Below are 24645 nucleotides of genomic sequence, written 5' to 3' on the forward strand. Positions count from 1 at the left end.
AAAAAAAAAAGAAGAACCAAAGGCTCGCAAAGGTTAAGTGACTTGCGCAGGACCATACAGCTTATAAATTGCTAACCCAGCCCCGACTACCTCCTAAAACCATGGCTTTCCACTACCTCATTTGCTCACTCAGTCACTTAAGTTTTACTGCGCACCTACTATGTACCAGCCACTGTTCCTGGTGCTGAAGATGCCGTGAGGAATATGGCAGATGAGGTCTTTGTTTCTTGGAGCTTATACCAGACGATGGTGACCGTCAAGAGCCTGGGACCCTGCTTAAACCAGGCAAGGTGGCGAATGGGATCCAAGACCTAATATGGAGGCCTTGAACCTACAAGGCCAAAGCCTCTTTTGTAGTTAGGATTTAATCAAGCATGAAACTATAGAGCTATGGATCCTCCAAGGAGGTTTAATTATTTATCAGTGTGTGTTAAATGGAAAGTACAATTATAGTAGAAGATCCAGAATGGGCATTTGGGGGTTGGCAAGCTTGAAGTTTTAAGACTCAGGCTGACTTGAGAACAACCTGCAGAGGGTGGGCCGTCTGACTGCCCTCTCGGTAGTCTTGCTACCTTGCTTTCCTGTGCCTCCCACCCACCCAGCACCTAGCACTGGCCCCAGGCCTTTGGACAGGTGAGGAAGCTGATGGCTACTCGTCTAGCTGCCACCTCAGCATTACTCCATGGGCTGTGTAGATGGAACTGGTTTGGAACCGTCCTGGTTCTTTTTAAAGATTTTATTTATTTATTTGAGAGAGAGAAAGAGAGAGAGAGAGAGCATGAGAGGGGGGAGGGTCAGAGGGAGGAGCAGACTCCCTGCCGAGCAGGGAGCCCGATGCGGGACTCGATCCAGGGACTCCAGGATCATGACCTGAGCCGAAGGCAGTCGCTCAACCAACTGAGCCACCCAGGCGCCCGGAGCCATCCTGGTTCTTGTGGCAAGTTTAGTATCTCTGGCCCACCTGTTAAATGCTGGTAGCATCTGCCTTCTCCCCATTGTTGGGACAAACCATCCCTATGTATTCCCAAACATTCAGTTCTCCAGTCGAGAACTTCAAAAATGTGCTTGTTTTTTCCACTACACCAAAACCCTTTTGCTCTCTCCCCTTGGCTGACTCTACACTAACTCCAGATAATGCCAGTAAGACTTTTCTGAATTGTTCCTTTTCCCACGGTGTCCTGATTTCAGGCCCTGGCTCTGTCCGGTATTTCAACAAATGCCCACTGAGTACCCCTTTCATGGAGGCTCTGGTCAGGGAGGGGTCAAGGTCAAGGAGAGAATATCAGAGAGGATTCCCTTCAAGCCCTTAATCTCACTGATGACAAAACCGGAACATGGAAGAAAATTTGTGCAAGCCGACAGTCCCAACTCATCATCCCACATTCAGTCCATCACACTGGTCACTTCTTAAGCACAAAGTAGTTTTAGTGTGAAGGTATTGGAAGAGTTGGAATTTTGAACCATTTATCCTGGAATTGCAGAGAGGAAATACATAGCCCATAGCCACTATTCTCTAGAACCTATAAGAAACACAGTCCTTAGTCCCACTCTAGCACAAGATGAGGGACAAAGACGGTGTCGTAGATAATTAAATAATGTGAAGAGATGGAGGAACTCAACTTTTTAAATTCTGATTACATGTTATTGTTTAATGTTAAAAAATAAAAACATTAAAATCCTAGCAAATTTAGATATGCTTGTCATGGAAAGTTTAAAGTCCCTAATGATCCACCCATCAAAGATTTCCTTTGTGTGTATATTAACATATCGAATACTATCGTACAAAAAATAGGCTTGCTCTTCAGTTTGCAATGTGCTGTTCTCTCTGAGCATCTATTCCCATAAACACCTCAGTTTACCTGTTTCTTTTATAAGCTGTGAGTGTCTGTTCTATGAACGAACGAGGAATTACTAATTGATCCCTTTTTCATGGACATGGAGTTCTTTCCAGTTTTCCTCTATTGCAGATGATGCTGAAATAATTCTTGCACATGCATATTTTTGCACAATTGTGCATTTCTGGACAACACATCCCTGCAAGGAGGACTGCTAAGTCAAAGCCAATGCGCATTTTAATTTTAATAAAGTATTGCTAAATATCTCTCCCCAAATGACGGGACTTCACTGACGCTTCCATCAACATTGAACCGGAGTGCCTCTTTCTTTACATCGTCATCCACACTGGGTTCTCATGGAGCTTTTAAATTTTGGAACTAAGTTTTGTTTTGTTTTTAAAGATTTTATTTATTTATTTGACAGAGAGAGACACAGCAAGAGAGGGAACACAAGCAGGGGGAGTGGGAGAGGGAGAAGTGGCCTTCCTGATTCCTGCGGGGCTCCATCCCAGGACCCTGGGATCATGACCTGAGCCAAAGGCAGATGCTTAACGACTGAGCCACCCAGGCGCCCCTGGAACTAAGTATTTTTAAAGAGACCAGTGTTCCCATTTGGTACAATTTAAGTTCATTTTTCATGTTTGTTATCTCTTTCATCAGAGTACAAGGGGTTTAAAGGGTTACATTTTAGATAGGCATTTCTTAAAAGGGTTTCATTTTTGCTTTATACCTGTAGGTTTTTGGAAACCTGAAGCTAAAATCTAGTTTCTTCCCAATCTTTTTTCCTGTGTTTCCTGCTGGAGCTGGCTTGTTCACTGGCCCCTGGCCCACAGGCTGCTGGAGGTGGAGGCACTGGTTTTCTCAGGGCTATTCATACAGGGAAATAGCCCATTTCCAAGGCCCCACAACTTGGTGGGGACCAGGGCTGAAGAGACTTCTTGACGCTGGCTGATTTTTTAAGCTAAGCTCCCCCTCAAAACGGGCTTCCCCCAGCAGGCTTTAGAGGACACATTTCCTAACCCAGATGGCCTCGCCAGCCTGGACACCTGGCGGGGGAGAGTGAGCTGGCACCTCCTGTGTCCCTATTAGTGCTGCTTCGGTGATGGTGCTGATGGTCTCAGCTGCGCTCATTCCGCCCTCCCCCAGGAATGCTGGGGGGATGGAGATGGGTTTGGCCAAGGAGCCTTTCCACAGTGGCTCCGCTCAAGCACCAGTTAAGCCAAGGGTGGATAAATTATCCTTCCTTGGAAGGTCACTGTTATGGGATGCCCTTCTTTTTAAAGTCAAATTAAGAAGAAAGAAGATTATCTCTAGAAAAAAATAGTGCAATGACCCTGGTTCTGGGTGCTCTCCGTCTGTTCTTTCTGCCTTTCTCCCTCCCAGCCCCTAGGACACACCCTGATAACACACCTTTATACCTCTTTGGGGGATACACGGATCCCTGCTTCTCTCCAGCCTGTTCAGGGAATGACCTTGGTATTAGTCATTCACACACTAGTATGAATGTAGGGCAACTGATTTTAGATAGGAGGCCACCGTAGGTAAGGAATGAGCTTCAGGTAGGGTCTTTTAAGGTGTAGTTCCTTACTCTCTGAAATCACTCCATCAAAACAATCCTCTCTTTTTTATCAAGTGGATTCAGAGTGCTGAGATAGTTAGACAAGGCAGGAGGTGGAGTAATAGTGTCCTCTGGAATCCAAATGATTTCGGAAACCTTGCAGTCCCCAACCACCCATACCTGAGTGATGACATCCGAAAATATATTTTCTGTTTTTATTTATTTATTTATTTATTTATTTATTTATTTATTTATTTATTAAGATTTTATTTATTTATTTGACAGAGAGAGACAGCGAGAGAAGGAACACAAGCAGGGGGAGTGGGAGAGGGAGAAGCAGGCTCCCCGCTGAGCAGGGAGCCCAATGTGGGGCTCGATCCCAGGACCCTATGATCACGACCTGAGCCGAAGGCAGGTGCTTAAGGACTGAGCCAACCAGGCGCCCCTATTCTCTGTTTTTTAAAAGGTCTTTTAATTTAAAATGTATGATATACACACACAAGGCTTCACAGTTTTTCAAGTGGGTAGTGAAAATAAAATAAAAAAGTGAATCTGAAGTGTTAAGGCAGGCAGGGGTGATGAAGATTTTACTTGTGGGACTGTTACCCTCAAGCTATAGTAATTCTCCAGAATGAACAAAGACACGGCAGCATCCCATACATCCTGGCCTGTTCTCAGGCTGACATCTGCATGGTGACACATTACTGACAGGTAGCACAATGAACTGAAAACATATCAATCCAAAGGCCAGCTCAGGGAAAGCCTTGTTAAATTATAACATGGTCCAGAAGCTCCGTTTCCAGAATTGTTGGCCAAGGGACAGGACACAGGTGGCCAGTGGTCATTTTTAGGGTTAGGGTCCTGATTTGAGGAATTACATTTCCTGACAACCAGACGGGATATTCAGAACATCACATTACCAGATGATCTTTGCCTTACCTGACAACAACCAGTTGCCATAGGATGCCTCCCAGGGTTGGGTTGATGGGAGAGAACTGGCTGACTCACCCTGCATTTCTGTGGATGACATCAACATCCTGGCATTGGCGGCAACATGAGAGCCACCCTTTGTAAAGTTTGTATCTCTTTTGGGGTATTCAATCAACAGTGGCTTTTCTCTCCTGCTGTCTTGGCCTTTGCTGGTCAGCCTGAGCTTTCTACTTGCAAAATCATGGGCTTCTCATTCTGAAAGAGACCCTAGGGCTCATCCAGTCTATCCGATTGCAAATTGGAAAACTGAGACATCCCTCCTGAAACCAGTGTTGCCTCCAGGTCATGCAAAGTCCCATAGATACCAAGGAAGGAAAGGCTAGCCCTGGGGGACTTTTCTGGCATCCTGCATGTTCCAGATTCCCTTAACAGGCAAGCCTGGAAAGTTATTTCTGTCAAAGGCACAGGGCACAAAGTTTTAAGCAGGTAAAGTATAGAATATTCATTTTCTTAGCTGGAACGAACTTTGGAGAAGAGCTCTTCCTGCCCCTCGCTGTCAGAAAAAGATACTGAAGTCCAGAGTGGTTCCAGGGTTCATCCAAGGGGACGGAGTTTTAAGGCAGACTTATGGTGGGTTGGGTTGAGCTCCAGGGTATTGATGAAGTTTCAGCCCAGGGTGTTAACCAAGGAGGAGGAGGAGGAAAGAGGATGAGAGAAGGGAATCCTGCCGATGGAGGCATGTACTCTAAGGCACCCAGGAGAGAAGGTGTAGAAGGCAGCTGTGGGTCACAGGAGACCTTTACAGATCTGCACCTCAGTGGGCAGATGCTAAAGGCATCATTACTCATAATGCTGTCAGCCTGGCCTGCTCCTCCATGAAGCTGTGATATCAGGAGCTCAGTAAAATAATGTGTCCCACAGAATGCATTTCATTAAGTTCTGGTCTAGAAACATTTCTGTGGAGGTTGGGAGACTGTGAGGATGCCATGAAATGGGCTAGAGGTGGGTCTGTCCAGGAGCTCTCAGACGTGGGAGTGGTCACTCCTCTCCTGCCAGCCCCTGGCTCAATAATGCACCAGTGGGGAGTGTCAGGAGCTGCAGGAGGGCTCCTCTGCCGAGCTTGGGTCTGGAGCAATTGGCTGTACAGGGCAGAAAATGGAGTAGACCTGGCCTGTGGCTCTGCCACCAGGCAACAAGCAGATCCTGCCATCAAGGTGGCACTCTCCGTGGCTGAAAAACCAGGGACATGGCCAGTGTGCCCCGAGTGGCAAGGGTACCCTCATATGAGTCCTCTGCTCTGTCTTCTTTTTGGACCCCTCACCTCGAGCCCCTTCCCCCATAGTCCGTCCCGCTTAACTCAAGAAATCTGACTTTGAGGTCAACTGGATTTCTTTATAGGGCTGGCTTTCTGGCTCTCCCCATGATCCCATCTCCCTAAGAGGCCTCCTGATGGCAAGCTCCCTAATAGTTGCCGAAGGAGGCAGAAGTCCATGGGCAAAGCTATCAGATCCCCATGGTGAATTGGCTGAACCTCGTATGCATATGGGGTTGTAGATCTGGCAAAGCCACAGCTCCAAAAGAGAATGCAAAAGGTCCTATAAGTTGGCCTCCTGCCCCCACAAACATGGTAATTCCAAATGTCACCTTGGCATTTTCTTCTCAAATAAATTCTGTCTTGTTCATATCACAAGGAAACTGGAAATACGGACTTGAGAACTTCTGTGTTTATTTCTCAGTCCTCTGATTGACTTGCTGTGTGACATGTTGAACTATTACATTTCTTTCATGGATAAATGTGAACATGAGCTTTGAGATTTTTATCTGTTGAGTACTGGAGGCCTGTGGTTTATTTTGAGTCAAAGAAAAGTGTTTGGACTTCTGTATTTTGGGTGTATATGTTTGTGTGTTTATAAAAAAGGATACATGGCAAAGAGTAGCTTAATATTAATGGATGGTGAAGAGCCATATGGATTTAAAAAAAAAATCGCAGATGATTCAAAAGGTTAGGAGCCATCCTGATAACATTGCCATCAGGTGTGGGGAAGATTTGGATAGAAGTTCTATGTCTGGGGGCGCCTGGGTGGCTCAGTTGGTTAAGCGACTGCCTTCGGCTCAGGTCATGGTCCTGGAGTCCCTGGATCGAGTCCCGCATCGGGCTCCTTGCTCGGCAGGGAGTCTGCTTCTCCCTCTGACCCTCCTCCCTCTCGTGCTCTCTGTCTCTCAGTCTCTCTCTCTCAAATAAATAAATAAAATCTTTAAAAAAAAAAAAAAAGAAGTCCTATGTCTGATTCTTAAGAAAACAGAAGTCATGACATAGGAGTACACTGAATTTGGAGAGGTGCTTTGCCTCTCAGAACACATGAAAGATTTTTATGCTTCAGTTCTTCTAGTGTTCTTGTGAAACAGGAGAGATGCAGAAAAAAACCCATTTTGAAGATGGAGAAACAAAAACACAGAAGGTAATGTTGACACAGTAATTCTGGGACAGAGGTGGGATTTGAATCCGGAGTTTGTTTGTTTTTAGGATTTTATTTATTTATTTGAGAGAGAGAGAGGCGCGCGGTTGCACGGACACACACACACACACACACACACACGAGGAGCGGAGGGAGGACAAGCTGACTTTCCACTGAGTGGGGACCCTGAGATCATGACGCGAGCCAAAGGCAGACGCTTAACTGACTGAGCCACCTGGGGACCCTGAATCCAGAGTTTCTTATGTGTCCTGGGATACAGCACAGAGGGCTGCAAGGAGGGCGAGTGTGCTTTGGTGTTGGAGCTTCTTCATCACGGAGATGCTTGCTCCTGCTAATTCCAAGTGAGCGCTGGCCACGTGGGGTGGGAGCTTGGGGCTTCCTGGATCAGGATCTACACAGCTGTTTTCATTTTCACAAATGACCTCCTTGACCTACGGGGCGGGGGTGGGGGGGGAATAATCAATTAAAATACTCTGATAGATATACTCATTTGGAATTTATCTTGCTGATTTATATTAGGAAGAACAAACTGTTTTCTAAGAAACAAATATTAAAAGTGTGTTTTTGAGGTTAACAGTGTATCTTTATTCTTTTTCTTTCTTTCTTTCTTTTTTTTTTAAAGATTTTATTTATTTATTTGAGAGAGAGAGAATGAGAGACAGAGAGCATGAGAGGGAGGAGGGTCAGAGGGAGAAGCAGACTCCCTGCTGAGCAGGGAGCCCGATGCGGGACTCGATCCTGGGACTCCAGGATCATGACCTGAGCCGAAGGCAGTTGCTTAACCAACTGAGCCACCCAGGCGCCCAACAGTGTATCTTTAATGTATGCATGTATGAAAAAAGAAATTTAGAAACTGCTATGATGTTTACTTTTAACTGCAGATATTTATAGACAGGTTGAGCAAGACAGACTTGGTGCCAGAGACACAGATTTGGTGTGGGTCACTGTTTATATAGAAAGATTGGGTTTTATGCTGTGTCCTGGGGGATGGAGGATGTTTCCTAGTTTGGGAGATAGAAATGGTAGGGTTGATAGTTCTCTAGTATTCGGTACCACACTGTATTTTTCAACAGAGAGGAGGTCAGAGGGATACTGATCAAAGTTCAAGAAGATACTCCATACTGTGTGGGGTTGCTAAATATCAAATGAGCTTCAGGTCCAGCCCTTAATTCCTCATTAAAACACCTACTGAGGGATTCTACAATTTCCCCTTAACTCACGTATTCACTCCATGGAGAAAGCTCACGCTTTTCCATCTCCTAAATCACCGGTGGAGGATATACATTAGGATTACCTTTCTGGAGAGCCATTTGGCAGCAGGGATCCAAGGCTTTACAATGTGAGTACTCTGACCCAGCGATTGCATGTTTAGGAATTTACCGTAGGGACAGAGAGTTACGTACACCATGCATGAACGAGGCTGTGCATCCAACGTTGTTCATGGTAGCAGAACACTGGAGATGCCCTGAGTTTCCAGCAGAATGAGGGTGGCTAAGTCATGGTTCTTCCACATAAGGCCATGCTGGCATCCACGCATTCCACATTGTTTATTAAGCTCCTACTGTGTGCCATTCACACAGAAGGGGCGATGTCAGGGCTGATACGGTTTCAGCACACCTGAAGTTCAAAATTTTGTTGTTGATTTCATACAGTGTGAAGTGAAGAAAGGAAAAAAAAAAGGGCACAAAATGTATTTACGGTGTGCTCTCACTTTCGTTGTATGAATAGAAAAACTTGGAAGGCAGTCTGAATTAACAGAGGTATAGAGGCTTTGGGCAATGGGCTTATATCCATGCATTTTTTTCCCCTTTTAATTCTTCTCTAGTTTCCAAGTTTTCCATAGTGACCATTATGATTTTTATAATATTTTTTAAAGATTTTATTTTATTTATTTGACAGAGAGAGAGACACAGCGAGAGCAGGAACACAAGTAGGAGGAGTGGGAGAGGGAGAAGCAGGCTTCCCGCGGAGCAGGGAGCCGGATGTGGGGCTCGATCCCAGAACCCTGGGATTATGACCTGAGCCGAAGGCAGACGCTTAACGACTAAGCCACCCAGGTGCCCCTATAATTTTTTTTAAATATGACTTTGAAGATAGAGAAAAAGAAGTGAACAGACCTGGGTTCTAGATCCAACTCTTCCTTAAACTCTTGGTGAGCTCTTGAGTGAGTCAGAGAAGCTCGTGAACAGCCTGGAGGAAGAGGTCTCTGAAGCCTCCAGCTTGAGGTTCCCAGATCCCAAGCTCTTGTCTCTTCTGAGGACACTGGGGGATTGTGCTGCAGGGCTGGGCTGGGAGCTTCCCCAGGAGGCAAGACTGCAGCCAGGCTGCTGAGTCCCCAGTCCCTGGGCACTTCCAGTCTCCTGGGTTCTGGTCCTCTAGGCATCTGGTGATGGACTCAAAGGAGAAAAGAGTTTGTGTATTGGGCATATGGTAATTAAATTAAGGAAGTGCCTCTCACCTAGCAAATAAAAATTGACTTGCATTATCTCAGCCAAATGTCACTGCACCCTGAGAAAACAGATGACAGCAGTTCCATTGATTGAACCATATCCGGTGCCAGGTATGGTATGCAAAGCATTTTGCAGACATTTTCCTAGTTGAGGCTCCTGGCACGCCCTGAAGTGGGTACTCATCACCCCTATTTTATAGGTGGGGACCTTCAACAGAAAGCAGCTAACCTAAGCAGGTCACTTGGGTAGAAAAGGCTGGGACTCCAACTCCCCCTCTGCCTGCTCTAAGCAGCGTCTCTAACCTCTCCTCTGTTCTGCCTCCCCCTCCAAGAGGCTGGCTCTCCTGTCACCATACACACAAGTGTCTAAAGTCAGGGCCGTGTGTGAGGGCAAGTGACAGAGTGCTGGCAGAGACTTAGAATGGGCACAGTCTTATTTCTGATGAAACCGGATGCAGAGCAGGCTATTAGCTGCCTTTTCTGGGAGGTTATAAATGAGGAAATTGGGGTTTCACACAGACACACACACACACAGAGAAAATATCATCTCCCTTGTGAAAACTGTAATAAACTTTCCTCCTGCTTGTGATTTGAAATCAAAGGCCAACTATTATACCTCATATCTATACTACATCTCACAAAAGAGTGAAACCCTTATACCAAGACCTGACCTTTGTTGTTTGACTGTTTTTCTTGAAATATTTTCCTTGCTGGTTCCAGCTTTGCTTATTTAGTAGGTATTTAGGTATTTAAAAATTTGTGAGACATACAGGAGATATCAGGGACACACAGATGGGAAACTGTAAGTTAAAAGGAGGAGAAAGAATTGTTTCTTTTCCCCATTGAAACAATGTTTCTATCAATATGATAGATACTATATCCTGTGTTTCAATTTCAGTTCCTCTGTAGTTCAGATTCTTCTGATTCATTTTATATACCATGGCCAGATTAATGTTTCTAAAATACCACTTTCATGTTATCATCTCCTACTTTACTTAGAACACTCAGTGGCTCCCCATCATCTAAAATACAAACTTGTGGGTTTTGAACCCAGGTTCCTTCGTAATCTGTCTGCAACTTTACCTTTCCAGCCATCTTCCCAGTTATTCCCATGAGGGATCCTCTTGCTCAGATGAACTCGTCTCTGCCGTGGTTCTCTGAATATACCCTTGACCTTCCTCACTTTGAGTATTTGCTTTACTGCTCAGTGCAGGAAAGAACCAAGTGGAAAGTTCTCCCTTCCCTTTTCCTTTCTCTGAAGTCCTACCCTTTCTTTCGGGCACTAGTCACATTTTCCTTTTTTTAAAAAAGGAGTAAACAGGGCGCCTGGGTGGCTCAGTTGGTTAAGCGACTGCGTTTGGCTCAGGTCATGATCCTGGAGTCCCTGGATCGAGTCCCGCATCGGGCTCCCTGCTTGGCAGGGAGTCTGCTTCTCCCTCTGACCCTCCCCCCTCTCATGCTCTCTCTCTATCTCATTCTCTCTCAAATAAATAAATAAAATCTTTAAAAAAAATGAGTAAACAAACAAAAAAAATGAGTAAACATTCCTTGACTATCGCAGCCTGGGATGACCTGGGTTACCCTATCACTTACTATCTGCAGTTGGAGTTCCTGTGGGGCTAGACCAGCTCAGTGCATTGCATATCACAGGAGCTCCATAAGCACCCAACTGAACTGCTAACAAGGAGTGCTTCCTGGCCCGGCCGCAAAATACTGCTACACCAAGACAGGACCTCTTACCCTTCAGAAAACAAATAGTAATTCTTCTAGTCGTGTGCTCAAAATGCATATGTTGGGGGTATTAGTTAATTATTTGTCATGCACTTGCCACCCATGACTAATCCTATGATATGACTGAAATGGAAGCCCAGAGGTGAAAATACTTCTATGACCTCACAAAGCCTAGCGCGTTGGTGGAACCAGTATTTGAACCCGCATTTCCTCCTGCTAACTTATTAGGGCCACTGTTCCTTTTAAACCATGAGTCATAGGCCATCAGAAACTTCTGTAAATATTCTGGTGGCTTTTGTCATCCTCCCTTTTTTTCTCTAAAGGGCCAGACAGTAAATATTTTAGGCTCTGCAGGCTCTGTGGTTTCTGTTGCAACTGCTCAACTCTGGCCCTGGAGTGGGAAAGCACCCAGGGCCACTGCGGAACCTACTGGGAGTGGCTGTGTGCCAACACAGTTTTATTTACAAAAGCAGGCTGTGGCCTGGATTTGGCCTGCAGCAGGTGGTAGTCTGCTGACCCCCTGCGATAGACGGTTCCCCTCTCTCTGTTCCTCACATCGGTCCGGAAAGTCAAGTTTAGGCGTAAGAAATTTTCAGTTTGAATTCTGAGCAGGCCCCACAATTGTATACAGGCTAACGTGTGAATTATGTCTGTGGCTCAGAAGCCTGGCTGCTTAGGCTAAAGGGGGAAGTTGCAGATGTTCAAGCAATAGTCTGTGTGCCTAATGAGCAGTAGACAACTGGTCATTCCATGAACATGGGTGTTGGTCTCAAGGGGAACATACTGGGGACACTCTCAGCATTGGGGGCACATAACCCCCTGAACTAACCAGCCTGAGGCTCTCCCCACCCAACCTGAGTATTCCCTTATGCCCAGAGTTTACACCTATAATCCACAGGCTGTCCCATTTCTCACATGTGAAGGTGGACCCCAAGAAAAGTCATAATTACAACAAATGAGGTACAGTGAGCTCCCCGGTCATGTCATCACCCACAGTTTTTATTAGGGGTGGCAGAGTGAAGTGATCCATCTGCATGGAGGTAAAGGAGCGTTGTAGGGAATCGTTCTTAGGAATGGCTGAGATACCTCTCTCCTGAAAGGAACAGGTAGGTTTGGGGGGAAAAAAGTCTTAAAAACTGTGGGTCCAGCTCACCTCCATGACTCCATCTAAGAACATGCACATACTAAAGGCAGCCCCCAACAAATCAATGAGGTCAGCAAGTTTATTCTGGTTCTGCTCTTCTGAGGGGGAGAGCTATTTGCTTTTTTTTTTTCAACAGAGACAGCATAAGATCCGGGACCGAGAACACACAAGTTTTTCCACAGTCTTCAAGGTGTTGTGGAAAATATCAGAAAATCCTAATTAATTCCAGGAAAGAATTTCAATGGTTTCTTTAAAAAAATTTTTTTCTGAACTTTAAAGTATAGTTGACACAATGTTACATGAGTTTCAAGTGTCCAACATAGTGATTCCATGTTTTGCTGTGCTTGCCCCAAGTGTAGAATTTTGGTGGCCGCTTGATCCTTAAACTACAAAGAAAGAAAAGGAGGAAAGGTTTTAAATCTTTATGCTTGGGAGAAAACACCCTGGTTTTAGGCAGTTAATGTAAATCGTGAGCAAATCATTCTTTAAGTTGACTCTTACCTCTTATTCTATTTAATTCTCTTTATTTTCTACATAATAATAGTAAACCCTTGCTGGGCATTTAGCCTGCGCCCTGCATGCCTGTGGGGTGCTTTACATATGCCGATTTATTTAATCCTCGGGCAGCCCGGGGAGGGTCGGCAGTCTTACATCCCCATTTCACAGGTGAGGACAGGAAGGCGCTAAGAGGTGAGATGACTGCCCGCACCCTCACTGTGCTCATACTCGTCCGGCCGCCTGCCTCTGTCTTTTAGTTAGTTAGTTGGTTAGTTCTTATTTTAATTCCAGTTAGTTAACATTCAAATACAGCGTGCTTCATCTTTACGCAGGGGCCATGCTAATCTTGTCTGTATTCTCTGTATTGTTCCAATTTTAGCGTCTGTGTTGCCAAATCCTTTAAATGGATGTTGCGACAGTCAGAAATACTCCTTCTAATGGATCCGTTCCTTCTCAGAGCGGACTGACCAGTCCGTCATGCCGTCCCCTACTCGGCAAAGATTTCTCACACTTGCTCTCTGCTGGGTAGGACTCTGCTTCTTTGGCTTGCTCAGAAGCTAGTGGTGCCCCATTGGGGCATGGTGGCTGCCAGCATATGGGGTGAGGTGGGGGAGAGCCCTGTGTGATGTCACCTCCATGAACTGTCTTGAGCCCAGAGAAGCACACCTGTGTCCCGAGGGTGCACCTGTTAGCTAAGCTCACAGGACAGGTGGAGGGAATCAGAAGGCTTGTGTATTAATTGACAGAGATATTACTGAAGGGGTTTGGTGAGCTTGGGAATTGGGAAGGGAAGGCGGGGTGATTTGAGTGTTGAGTGCCATTGGGAAAGTCAGCGGGCCACAGACCCCCCTGTAACTAGCTCCCATTGTTACTGAGACTCCAATCTCAAGGCCAGGGTTAACGCTATCAGGGTGCAGGGTGGGTCTTGGAGGAATGCGTGTAGGGTCCTCCGGTGCTCTGCCCTTCTGCCCACTTCCGCCCCTCCCTCCCTTTCAGGAGGACACTTCAGTATTTTAGATTCGTTAGCACAGTCCACCCTGAGGCTGGGAAGTGGGTATCTCTCTCTCCCTGGGATTTTACGTATGTCTACCCTTCTCTGGCAGAAGGATGGCCTTTTCTGTTCTAGCTGGTGGGGGGAGTAGGGCAGAGCGGAGACCCTGAGAGGTGAGCACCGATAATAATGATGATGACCAGTAACACTATATTAATGGTAAAGTCCAAGGTCTTGCGTTCTACTGGTTTCCTGGGCTCCTCACTGGCCCAGGAAGGTAAAGCACACACCGCCTTGTAGTTTCATCTTTTTTTTTTTTAAATCTCTACACCCACCGTGGGGCTCGCATGCATGACACCGAGATCAAGAGTTGCACACTCCACTGACTGAGCCATCCGGGCCTCCGGTGTCATCATTTTGAACAGAAAATTAGTGGTACCGAAACATAGCAGGTCCTGTCCTGAGTTCGGGGAGGACTGAGGCAGGGGGTTCAGGTAGTTGGGGAGCTGGGCCTCACAGGAGGGACCAGGTTCTTCAGACAGAAAACTGAGTCAGCAGGGAGTGAATCCACCAGAAGCGTTATGCAGATGACGCAGTTGTTCTGAACTGAGTGGGGGAGAGGACCCCCCACTGGCTGGGAGAGGCTGGGATTGGGACCCTGAGGAGGACCCCCGGGTTGGGGAGGACAGGGAGCTGAGGCTACAGCTGTGCCTCACACTAAATTGGGGGCTTCCTTTTCTGTGGTCAGACGGCTCCCTCTTCTCTCCTTGGGTCCCTCCCTCAAGCCCACAGCCTTCAGCTCTCACCGAGGTTTGGACACGTGGACCCACTGTCACCATACCGGGCTTGCTGCAGCCTAATCAGCATCACCTGAACCATAAATGACATCAAAGGAGCCGGCTGGTCACTGACCAAGAGGTTGTGGCCCCAAGGTGACCCATTGTAGAGTCCCACTGTTGCCCACTGACAAGGATTAAACCCTCTGCCCTGCAGGAAACCGAATCAGGGCGCCTTCTGCCCCAGTCTGCCCCATGGGTTTGAGATAGCCCCTCCTTCCCCAGCCCTGCCAGGAAGCTGCCGGGGCCAGAGGCCAGGGAGGCAGGCCTGTGTCACAGAAGGGTAGCCCTTTCTTTCTTGTCTTGGGGTGGGGGGGCGGTGGGCAGGCCAAAAAGCAGGACTAGCAAGGCAGGGTGGCACCTGGCTTGGGGCCCTTTGGATCAGACTGCTGGGTTCAGTCTGCCACTTCTCAGCTGGGTAACCTTTGGTAGGTCTTTCTAACCTGCTTGAGGCCCAGATCCCTCATCTATAAAATGGGGTAATAACACCTGCCTCAAAGAACCCCTAGCTGACCACGAGGAGCTGGCCCGCGAAAAGCCATGACCCGGCTCACAGTAGGCACCCCGGGAGCAGATGCAGGCCCCGTATGGCCTGAGGCCTATTTAATTTGGGAGCCCTCTCTAAGAAAAAATGTAAAATTATAAATATAAAACCAGGTTTATGAGGGAGCACTTATTTCAAATGATGAAATAAAATGTAAAAAATATATATGTTTCAAAAGCTGACATCCCAAACATCAAAAAATCCAGAAAAATAACACAAATATCATAAATCAGCTGTTTCACACATGTCTGCATGACTTGTTTTTTCCTACATTTTTGGGCTGTGTGCTCTTTGATGCCTTCTTCCTATGACAGTGATTTTAGAATGGCATTTTCCTCAAGAGAACAGCAAGGTAATTCAGTCATTCCTCTAGCATAGTTTGTCGGGGCTTGTTTTTCATTCTTGATGGATTAGGGAAAAAACTTGTTTGCTTCACAAGCAGTTATTGGTAATGTCATGTAAATTTTTAGGATTATTGGGCGCCTGGGTGGCTCAGATGGTTAAGCGTCTGCCTTAGGCTCAGGTCATGATCCCAGGGTCCTGGGATTGAGTCCTGCATCGGGCTCCCTGCTAGGCGGGGAGCCTGCTTCTCCCTCTGCCTCTGCCCCCCTCTCTCTCTCTCTCTGACTCTCATGAATAAATAAATAAAACATTAAAAAAAATTTTTTTTACGATTATTGTCACATGTCGGGGAACCTTTCTCAGGTTTTTTTCATGTCTGAGCCATAGGGTTTCAGGACATTTAAGTGTTTCTGTGCGGTGACTAAGCTTAAATACTGAAGGTGCTCATTCCACACGTGGCTGGGGTCCTTCCTGGGCCCACTGAAGGGGCCGCGGGAGCGAGGGGTGCTGACGCTTTAAGCCTCAGTATCTGGTGGCAAATCCTCCTTCTCGATAAATGTTAATTAGACCCTATCTAATTATTCCATCTATTGATACTCATCTTTTTAATTTTATAGTTTTAGGATTACTAAAGAATGTGTTCTTACTGATGACAAATACAATCTTACAATTGTGAGTTCGGTGTGCGTGACGATTGCTCCTTCTGTATCATTTGTTAATTGTCTACTCCGATCAGCCTACCTCACGTTGATATCTGGGGAGCATTCGATGACATAAAGCAGATAAGACACAGCTCAGCGTCTTCATCTAGTAACTACTCAATAAGCTTAGCCATTGAGACCCGTGTCACCCCTCCATTGGCACCCGATTTGGAGCTGGGGACTTGGAGATATAAAATTGAGACATTGTTCCTCCGAGAGGTAGGGAAGAGACCAGCTTTAGGTCCAACTCTGAGACTGAAGTGGGAGTCAGGTTTTGTCTCAAGTTATAAATAGAATGGTCCTCAGGGTGCCTGGGTGGCTCAGTCGGTTAAATGTCCGACTCTTGATTTCGGCTCAGGTCATGATCTTGGGGCCCTGGGATCAAGCCCCATGTCAGGCTCTGCACTGGACTTGGAGCCTGCTTGAGATTCTTTCTTTCTCCCTCTGTGTCCTGTTCCCCTCCCCGCCCAGCTCGCTCGCTCTCAAAAATAAATAAATAATATATTAAGAAAATAGAATGGTCTTCCCCCATTAGCCACGAATTCTCTACAGTTAATCTCCATTCATGAATTCTTCAGTCATCAAAAGTACTCTATTAATATAGTCACAGTTACACATTAAGCCATACTTTTATTTATTTATTTATTTATTTTTAAAAAGATTTATTTATTTATTTATTTGAAAGAGAGAGAATGAGAGAGAGCACATGAGAGGGGGGAGGGTCAGAGGGAGAAGCAGACTCCCCGCTGAGCAGGGAGCCCCATGTGGGACTCGATCCCAGGACTCCAGGATCATGACCTGAGCCGAAGGCAGTCGCTTAACCAACTGAGCCACCCAGGCGCCCCATTAAGCCATACTTTTAAAGAGCTCAATGATAGTCTTTAGTTGCCTATGTTTCCCCCAAATCTCTTGAGTCTTACCAAGTTCAGCCACTAAATTTGTCAAAATATGGTTTGCTATTTTGTAATGTTAAAGACTACTGTGGCAGAAATATCTGTGTACAGGCAGTCAGGAAATCGGAGTGGCCACTAACTCTGCTCGGGTATCTGTTGGGATGCTTTTGGTTGCAAATGACAGAGAAGCCACTTCGATGACAGGGTCAGGCCCACTCACGCCACAGGACTGGAATTTTGGGGGTGCTGTTGAACAAGGAAACTACCTGTGTGTATTCTGTGACATGTGGCCCTAAATCATGTCGCTTCTTTGGGCTTCATTTGCCTCCTTTAATTAGGGGCTCGTCTGACACCATTAGTAAAATCCATCCCAAGAGTAACCTTTAAGATTTTATTTTCTGTTTACATTAATTGGTTTTTGTAATGAATAAACAAATCTTTTCTGGCCAGTGCTGTCAGGCCAAGAATGTAATTAGTAAATAAATAGCAGTCAGCCTTAGTGACTTTCTTCCTACTCATGAGTTGGAGATTTTGATCTAGAAAAATGAGCCATGGAGGATGTGAGGGAGGAGCCCTGGAACATGGCCCTGCTCCGACTTAGTAAGTGTCTGACTTAGTACGCGGATCTTTTGCGTAGAAAATGCAACTCAGTTGTTCATTCACAGGAGCTCCGGGAAGGTCTGGGCAGGGCTTATGTTTCTTAGCGTAACCATTGGAGGCTTTGCAATGATGCTGGTATCACAAGGAAGCTGAGAGAGGTTGAATTTGGATCCAGAGGGAGCTGGTGTTGGCAGAAGCCAGAGGGACTCTAAATGGCAGTGGGATCGGATCCCTGTGGATAGCTGAGGGTTTCTCGGGACTGAAACCACAGGCCTCAGCTTTCTACTTCATCCACTTCTTCCAGAGCCTTTGGCTAGCCTTGGTCGTAGCACCAGGAGAGCTCTCAAGGAAGCATGTGGAGGTGGTTCGTGATGGAATGAACTCCTCAGCCCTGGTGCCCAAGTCGACGTGGGAATGCCGCGGATGTGAAGATGTTGCAGGTGCTGGAGATGGCTGTGAGCTGTGGGAGCATGTCTCCTCCACACCTCCAGTGCCCTGGGCTGTGTGAAGACTCCGGGGCACGTGTGGGGCACAGGGCTGCCTCGGTAGGGAGCCTTACCCTTCTGTCCAGGATCTGTGGGAAAAGGTTAATCTGATTGGTAGCGCAGTCAGTATATTTTCATGGCGACTTGCTGATTTTTGAATCTGTTTGTAGAGTTGGCAAAGGTTGATCTGTGCCTCGATCTAATTCTCTGTAATTTAGCTTTTGGAAGATAGTTCTGGTGTGGTGGGTCAGTCGTGTTTCTAAACTGGCAGGCAATAACTAGCTCACTTAGTGTGCAAAGTGCAAAAGACAGAGTTCAAAAATGGTTTCTGGTGAAATGGAAGCATTAGCTGGAAGTGAAACTATCAGATCTTGATCCCAGTGGTTGTAGCATATGGAGAAAAGTTCATTTGTTGGCTTGGGGGAGGGTAGAGTGTGGATTGAAGAGAGAGTAGGTTGTTCTATGAGTTGCATAACGGGCACCTTCCTAACAGCTTGTTCCTTCTGCGGGGCCATCGGAACGGGAGGTGGGGATAGACCTAGAGTTTCAGGCCTGGCCTCTGGAGCAGTCGCTGTCATGGGTTATTTGTTGTTGTTTTCACAGTCGTCGGGCTTTACGATTCAGAGAGGAGCACAGTGCGGGTGTACGACCATTGGCCTGGGTCTTTTGGTCTTTTGTAGATGTGCTTGTCCCGTCCGTGAATGGTGTCCACGTTCTCTACGAGCCTCAAGGAGCTGCGCCTGGTGGCGGGGGGAAGGGGTGTCGTGGTTAGTGGCCTGTTATGCAAAAACCAGATCAAACAATTTCCAAAAAAACCTCTGACAGAGAAGCCCAGGAGGTAGATTGCAAGCAGCAAGATACATTTCTGTGATCTTGGAAATTAGGTATGGAGAGGATGAAGAGGTTAGAGAACGCAGCAGTGCAGGGGGTGGGCTTGGTGGGCCCCAACCGCATGGGCTCTTGCCTTTCCAGCTCACCTCAACAAGCACCACTGACAAATGCCTTAATTTCTTTAAGCTCAGTATCCTCATCTATAAGAGGATGACTGCGCCTCCCTCATAAAGGTAAGTGGAAGGAAGGAATAAATAATACAGGCAAAGCTCCAAGTGAGTAGGAAGCATGGGAGAGCTTTTGGCATTATGTATGTTTTAGAATTCTTTGGATTGCAAGAATTGAGTACTTGGGGTTCAGTGTTTGGGCTGTTGCTTTGCAGGTGCTTTGAACATCCCCGGGCAGAATTAACATTACCTTTGGTCCCCCCTCGGGGAAAATAGAGAGCAGGGCGGTGTGCGAGTGGCTGCAGACCAGCCAGGTTTCCCACCCATGAAGGGAGAGGCAAGCTCTGTCTGGCAGACACGTTACCAACGTGTGTCTAGATTTCAAAGCAATATTTTGTCCGCACTTTTCCACAGAGAGCTGATAGGCATTGAGTTCATGGAAGGCTGTAGGGCAGCCGAGTCTCCCAACGGGATGCCATTTTAGGCTTTTCCATTTCTTTGGTTGGAATTGGGGTTTTACACATTGTTTGATTAAAAAAAAAAAACCAAAAACCAACAACAGCAGCAACACTGCGAGAGCTCTTGCACAGAGAACCAAGAGAATGGCTTCTGAGTAGATACAGAAACCTGGATTAAAAAACATGCCGAACACATGAAGACCAACCAGATTGCATCGGTAGGTGGCAAAGTACTTTGCTATAAATATTACTGGACTCCTCTTTCTCTACTTAAAAGAAAAATTGCTTTGCATTTCAGATGACAGAAATGGCTGGACAAGCCTTCAGTTCATGTGCAAGAAACTGTGAAAACAATGTGAAAGATTTTCCTAAAATGGAGACAGAGCTTGGCCTAGTCTAGGGTTGAAGTTAAAGCCCCGTCTCGATGTGCCTTCCATGCATTATTTCTCATACGTTATGCAAGATTCCCCAGGCCCCAAACCATTCATTTTTCCCCTGTAATCTCGAGGTGTGCACAGGGTACAACTCAGCTTCAGACCTTTCTGCTTTCACTTTTGGTTAGGCAGAACCTCCATCTGGCGGGATTTGAATATGAGTGTTTTCTGTGGCTTTTCTGTGGCTCCTTTTCAAAGTATTCAAAGCAGTTTAAAAATACAGAATGTTCAGCGATCTGACCAAGAGCTAATGTAAGTACTTATTTGGGGACTATTTTTATAAGATCTATTAGGGCAGGTCTGAAACTCTTAACTCTGCCTCTGTCTTGGAAATAGCTACTAAGATTAAAAAAAGGTTTGAAAAACAGGAGACTCCTTCTCCACAGTCATAATGCTTTCCGGAGTGACAGGAGTAGCAAAGAGCACAGTCTAGAAAAACAGAAGAGCTGCAATTCTTTGATATTAAACAGGAAACTGAGCTGGGGAGTCTGCAGCAACATGGTGGGTTTTTGGCAAACCTGTCGCCGGGTTTGTCTGTAGTGAAAAGGCTCCATGAGAATTTTGATTCCTTGTTTCTTTTTTTAAATTTTTTTAAATTTTTTAAATTTTTATGATTTTTATTTATTTATTTATTTATTTATTTTTTTTGAGGACTTTGATTCTGTTAAGATGGTGAGTGTTCATGAAAATCTTCACCCAAATGTGACCCCTGGAAGCAGGTTTCTGTATTGTAGGGTTTTAAAGCAACCAATCCGTTCCACCAGAGCCAAAGGAAATTTGGAAGCAAATTGAAAAACCTCTCAAAGAGTGGAAAATGCTCTGCACTTGTGTTTCGCCTTTGTGCGGGGCTGTCACTCACCCAACATGTGCATATGAATATTCTTTCTGAAGACCTGGGCTTCATTTTAAGGTCAGCCTTCAATTTCTAGAGAATATAATTTGCTGCTATTTTTAGAGCATCATGATTGCTCATAATAACTAATGGAAAAAAACTCAACAGAGAAATAAATGTGTAACAGCTGTGTCTGCTTAAACTTGATTAAAGGCAGTAAAAAAAGTAAACAGAAGAATGAATGTGACAAAAGACAAGGGAGAGACGAGTAGCTCTCTCATTGGGAAGAGTTTCACAGACATCTCTCGTTCGACTTCGGAGGCTGGCGATGTCTGTGTTTAAAGTTTACTTTCCTGTTTGTCTTGAGTGGGATCAGTGTTGTAGTGAATAATTTATAGCCAGCATGAATGAGCTCATTAGTCACCTTTTCAGACTTTAAATGAGTTTTGTGGTTGTCATTACTCGAGCCTTCTGTTCAGCCGCCGAGCAAAATGACAGTTTGGCAGTTGGCTGCCTTGTTGTCGGGCAGCCTGCTCCCCTTCAGGTCTGCGTTGCTTTTGTATTTCATTGAAACCTTTCCTTTCTATCCCAGGGCTGGTCCGGGGACTCTCACATTTCAGATGCCTTTTGCACCCCCAGCTTAAATGAGAAGTTTTTCATGGATTTAAAAAAAAAAAAAAAATCTTTCAGTCGCGTCTGCCACAGAGAATGAAGTGGATGGAGTGAGCTTTTTCCAGCAACTGCTGTATATTATTCTCTTTGTGCTTGGTTTGATATTCAAGTTATTCAGGAGCAGCAAGCTGGGGAGTCGCTGTGCAGCGCCCGAGCCAGGCACTCACATGGTGGCAGGCATTTCGGGCCGGGGAAGTCACTGGAGTGTAGAGGGTGAAGGATATTGCAGAGCGGGTTTGCATTTTGACAGTCCTGAACGTCAATATGATGTGGGTGCGTGTGGATGAAGAAACTTACTCCAGAAAATCTGCCAGGCCAGATTTCCAGGGCCAAAGACAACCATGTTTTTCCTGCAAAGGGGCGGACAAGATGACCTTTCAGTATCCCAGCCAATGGGGGGGTCCGGATCATGGGGATTGGCCATGACTTCTTCCTCAAGTCCGCGTCTTTCCCAGTCCAAAGCATTGAGAGAAAGCAAACTGTTGCAGCTGCCTGCCCACCGTGCCTTTGGAGACTTGCCTGGGAGGCCGGTATGTGAGGAAGATGAGCCTGGGCATGCCAGTAGCAGGTGGGATTTCTTTAGAACGGATGTCATGAAGTTCATCCCTCCCTTTGAACCTGGCCTGGGCAGCCTCCGGAGAGCTGTGACGTCCACTCTCTGGGACCGGACTCCGTCCGGAAGTCCAGGACAGTGTGGCATGCCCACCTGGGTCCTCGGGTAGCCTCTGCTGGCACTCAAGGGGCATGGAAGCTTGCCCGGGCTGTCTCAGCCAATGGCCTGGACCTCTGTTCGGCGGGATCTTTGACGTTGGCTGTGCGCACCAAGCATTAAAGGCTGCCATCACCAACATGGGCAGCACCCCCTTCCGGGATCCATATTGTTAGACAGCTGGCCTAGCACGGTGAGGCATGTAGGAAAGATGCTCAGTATTCCTCTCTGGAAGAAATGCCAACTTAAAAAGGATGCCTGGTTGTTTGGGGGCCAAATCTTTGAAGCCAGTGATAGTCATGTGTCTTCAGGCTTGGGGGAATTAGGTGCTATTGGTGCACCCCCAGAAAGACAGCCGTCCATTTGGCCACTTCCTTCCCAGCCCCCGCCCCTTGTGAGACTGAGCGCTCAGCACGCACTCATGCCTCACAGTTTATGGCCACATTTTGCTTGCACCTGAATCAAAAATATTAAAGGCACACGAGAGGCTATTTGGGGAAGGAGTGGGGGTTTCAAAGCAGAAAGTGTTGGTGAACTTCACTGTCTGATAGAGAATAACAGACTTCAGGTTTGGCAGTCATAGTAAGTTGAAAAGTTGCTAATCCCCCAAAAGGAATTTTGTACAGCAGGGAAATATATTGGTGATACCTTAATCTATGCAACGGTTCCCAGAGATGTCGTTGAATTTGTAGTTTTTACTTTTGTTTCAAAAAGACAATCTTCAAGAGAAGAATTGATTGTCTTCTTTCACATCCTTCTGAAAAAGTAAATTGAGAGAAGTTGTTTCTTGGCATGGTAAAGACTTTGGCAGACTTAGCAATTGAAACCCACGAGGCCGTGGAACTCGATGTACTTGGTGAACAGAGGAAAACAATAAGAGCTCTTCAGAACTTTGGAGGAGGAAAAGGTTGATGATGCTACTTCTCTTTGACCAATCTGTGTAGTTATTAGATACCAGTTTGAGAGAGCAATAAAAAGAAGCTTTTTTTTTTCTGTTAAGCGATCGATATATATATATTTTTAAAGATTTTATTTATTTATTTGAGAGAGAGAATGAGATAGAGAGAGCATGAGAGGGGGGAGGGGCAGAGGGAGAAGCAGACTCCCCGCCGAGCAGGGAGCCTGATGCGGGACCCGATCCCGGGACTCCAGGATCATGACCTGAGCCGAAGGCAGTCGCTTAACCAACTGAGCCACCCAGGCGCCCAAGCGATCGATATTTTTGATTACCACTGTGCCACATGCTATGAGCAGAAGAGAAGTATAAGGCAGGGTCCTTGCCTCTCTCAAGGCACTTACAATTTGTTTGATGCTCAGTATCTCGTTGATTTATTTTTTATTACAAAGGTACACCATGCCATGTTGATTATGACATAGAAGCTGAACTTTGCCTTTTTGCAAGTGGTACCTTTTCATTCAGTTTAAAAATCCCCTTTTCCTTCCTTCTTCTTTATTTGCTGCTCACAGTTTTCCCTCTCTTGAACCCCACCACCCCTGTCCTTCATGTCCTTGACCCCCAGGGGTTCTCCAAGAAGAATTCAGATGCTCTGGATGGATCTGAAGCTTCCCTTGGTTCCTACCTGGAACACAGCTTCAAACTCTGGAGCCAGACCGTGTGGGTTCAAATCCCAGCCCCATCGCTTATCAGCTTTGTGACCTGGGGCAGGTGGCTAAACCTCTCTGTGCCTCAGGTTCCTCATTTATAATATGGGCATAATAATAGTACCCTGCCCCCATGGTTAATGTGAGGCTGAAATGAGTATTTGCCAAGCCTTAGAATACGGTCTGGCACCGAATAAGTGCTATGCAAGTGTTTGTTAAATACAGTTGGCCATTATTCATGTATGCCGTATTTGCAAATTCATGTACTTGCTACAAATTATTTGTAACCCCCCAATGAATAAATACTCGCGGTGCTTTTATGGTCATTTGTTGACAGGTGCAGAGTGGCCAAAAATTTAAATTGTCTAATGCACACATTCCCAGCTTACATTTAACAAAGCAACACTCTGGTGTAAATAAGTTTCAGTTCTCATACTGCCATCTCAATCCAAATGGCAGGGAACGAAGGGAGCATGGGGCCAGGGTGGGCCACAGAATATAATAATATGCCTGCAGCCTCTTATCGCAGCAATTTCCGAGTTTGGGTGATTTTAATGTCCCAGCACACCCTCCTAAACAAGTGTCCGTTCTGTGGTCTATTTTGTACTCTAGCTTTTTGTGCTTTTTTGTTGGTGATTTTCCTGTTTAAAATGGCACCCAGTCATAGTGCTGTGAAGTGTTTAGCGTTCCTGAGCACATGAAGGCTGATTGCCTTGTGGAGAAGATACAGAAGCCTTGTTAGAGAATCTTCGTTCAGACATGAGTTGTAGAGCTGTTGGCTGCGAGTTCAGTGTTAAGGAATCAAGAATATATATTAAATAAGGCGCCTTTAGATGGAAACCCAGTAAAACGTGGTTATATATTCATCAGTTAATGAAAATGCTCTCACCAGCAGCTTGCAGGAACCTGACTGTGTGTTTCCCCTA

At 46.0% G+C, this 24645-nt stretch overlaps 1 protein-coding gene and 1 non-coding gene across 7 annotated transcripts in view; one reads left to right on the plus strand and one right to left on the minus strand.

Moving 5' to 3' along the window:
* Window positions 1-24645, plus strand: part of FOXN3 (forkhead box N3) — a 395708-nt gene that overhangs the window by 137335 nt on the left and 233728 nt on the right. The gene's annotated exons all lie outside the window — the stretch shown is intronic.
* On the minus strand, window positions 12909-13020 carry LOC118002804. Its single transcript, XR_004677178.1, has one exon. It is a non-coding gene; the product is annotated as a U6 spliceosomal RNA (small nuclear RNA).

This window comes from Mirounga leonina, unplaced genomic scaffold (assembly GCF_011800145.1).
Source record: "Mirounga leonina isolate KUSES-001 unplaced genomic scaffold, KU_Mleo_1.0 Mir_82, whole genome shotgun sequence".
In the NCBI taxonomy this organism is placed as follows: domain Eukaryota; kingdom Metazoa; phylum Chordata; class Mammalia; order Carnivora; family Phocidae; genus Mirounga; species Mirounga leonina.